Genomic DNA, 2,618 nt, shown 5'->3' with positions numbered 1-2,618 from the left:
CCTCACATTCGAAATTTGTGCTCAATATTTCAATTATTTCAGTCTAAGAGATTTTTTAAATGAGAAATCTAAAATTCGGCGAATGCACCGCCATTGATGGAATACCCGGAATTCGTTTGATTTTTGTTTTAATATAAGTTTTTATAGCAACCGGTTTATTTACATTGTTTTTTTGAATAATTTCTAGTAAAACCTATTTATTTATTTGTGTTTCTTTATTTTTTTATAATTCATTAGGATTTCTACTATTCATCTCTGAAATAATTTCGAAATTCAATATTTCGAAAATCTATTTTGCCATTCTTCAAAGGACAAAACAACTACTTTCCTGGCTAATGCCTTGACCACCTTTTTGTCGATATTAACATCCCCAATAACTCACAATTGCAAAGAGAGGTTGTAACTACTGACTAGTTTCGACGTTATTACGTCTCATCAGAGCAGGCTTGAGACCCGAAGTGAAGACGACCTCAAAGAGCGTCGCTATTTGGTATATGTAGTTGAGAATTCATCAGTGGCGCCATCTCCTCTGAATAATCATTTCGAAATTCAATAAAATGTATTTTTACGTTCTTCAAAGGAGAAAACAACAACTTTCTTGGATAATGCCTCGACGAATATTGAATTACAACTCCTCTGAAGAGACCTTTTTGTCGATAACAACATCCCCAATGGCTCGCAATTGCAACCATTGACTAGTTTCGACGTTATTAGGTCACAACGGAGTGGTTTAACAACCCTCATTCATTAATTCGTTTAGTTTACACTAAATAGTCGTAGTGGACAGACCGAAATAGAAACTAATCGAAGAATTTAAATAAATTATTCAAGTGATAGTGATTTATTGTAAGTTAGTGTAGTGTATAGTGTTTAAATAAGTTAAGAACGTAAGAGACAGTGTCTATTAAAAATTTAACTTTGATTTACATTAATTTTTACAAATACTCTATGAAATGTAAAAGAGAACGGAAAAGTATAAAATCATTTATCACTTTCTTGGATAATGCCTCGACGAATATTGAATTACAACTCCTCTGAAGAGACCTTTCTGTCGATAACAACATCCCCAATGGCTCGCAATCGTAACCATTGACTAGTTTCGACGTTATTAGGTCTCAACGGAGTGGTTTAACAACCCTCGTTCATTAATTCGTTTAGTTTATACTAAATAGTCGTAGTGGACAGACCGAAATAGAAACTAATCGAAGAATTTAAATAAATTATTCAAGTGATAGTGATTTATTGTAAGTTAGTGTAGTGTATAGTGTTTAAATAAGTTAGGAACGTAAGAGACAGTGTCTATTAAAAATTTTACTTTGATTTACATTAATTTTTACAAAAACTCTATGGAATGTAAAAGAGAACGAGAAAGTATAAAATCATTTATCACTTTCTTGGATAATGCCTCGACTAATATTGAATTACAACTCCTCTGAAGAGACCTTTCTGTCGATAACAACATCCCCAATGGCTCGCAATCGCAACCATTGACTAGTTTCGACGTTATTAGGTCTCAACGGAGTGGTTTAACAACCCTCATTCATTAATTCGTTTAGTTTACACTAAATAATCGCAGTGGACAGACCGAAATAGAAACTAATCGAAGAATTTAAATAAATTATTCAAGTGATAGTGATTTATTGTAAGTTAGTGTAGTGTATAGTGTTTAAATAAGTTAGGAACGTAAGAGACAGTGTCTATTAAAAATTTTACTTTGATTTACATTAATTTTTACAAAAACTCTATGGAATGTAAAAGAGAACGAGAAAGTATAAAATCATTTATCACTTTCTTGGATAATGCCTCGACTAATATTGAATTACAACTCCTCTGAAGAGACCTTTCTGTCGATAACAACATCCCCAATGGCTCGCAATCGCAACCATTGACTAGTTTCGACGTTATTAGGTCTCAACGGAGTGGTTTAACAACCCTCATTCATTAATTCGTTTAGTTTACACTAAATAATCGCAGTGGACAGACCGAAATAGAAACTAATCGAAGAATTTAAATAAATTATTCAAGTGATAGTGATTTATTGTAAGTTAGTGTAGTGTATAGTGTTTAAATAAGTTAGGAACGTAAGAGACAGTGTCTATTAAAAATTTTACTTTGATTTACATTAATTTTTACAAAAACTCTATGGAATGTAAAAGAGAACAAGAAAGTATAAAATCATTTATCACTTTCTTGGATAATGCCTCGACGAATATTGAATTACAACTCCTCTGAAGAGACCTTTCTGTCGATATTAACATCCCCAATGGCTCGCAATCGCAACCACTGACTAGTTTCGACGTTATTAGGTCTCAACGGAGTGGTTTAACAACCCTCATTCATTAATTCGTTTAGTTTACACTAAATAGTCGTAGTGGACAGACCGAAATAGAAACTAATCGAAGAATTTAAATAAATTATTCAAGTGATAGTGATTTATTGTAAGTTAGTGTAGTGTATAGTGTTTAAATAAATTAAGAACGTAAGAGACAGTGTCTATTAAAAATTTAACTTTGATTTACATTAATTTTTACTCTATGGAATGAAAAAGAGGACGAAAAAGTATAAAATCATTTATGAGGAATTCGTAAGCAACTGTAATAAGAAGAAAATGTCATAAA

This window comes from Diorhabda sublineata, chromosome 8 (genome assembly GCF_026230105.1).
Source record: "Diorhabda sublineata isolate icDioSubl1.1 chromosome 8, icDioSubl1.1, whole genome shotgun sequence".
NCBI classification, from domain to species: Eukaryota; Metazoa; Arthropoda; class Insecta; order Coleoptera; family Chrysomelidae; genus Diorhabda; species Diorhabda sublineata.
Note: the sequence above shows the minus strand (reverse complement) of the source record.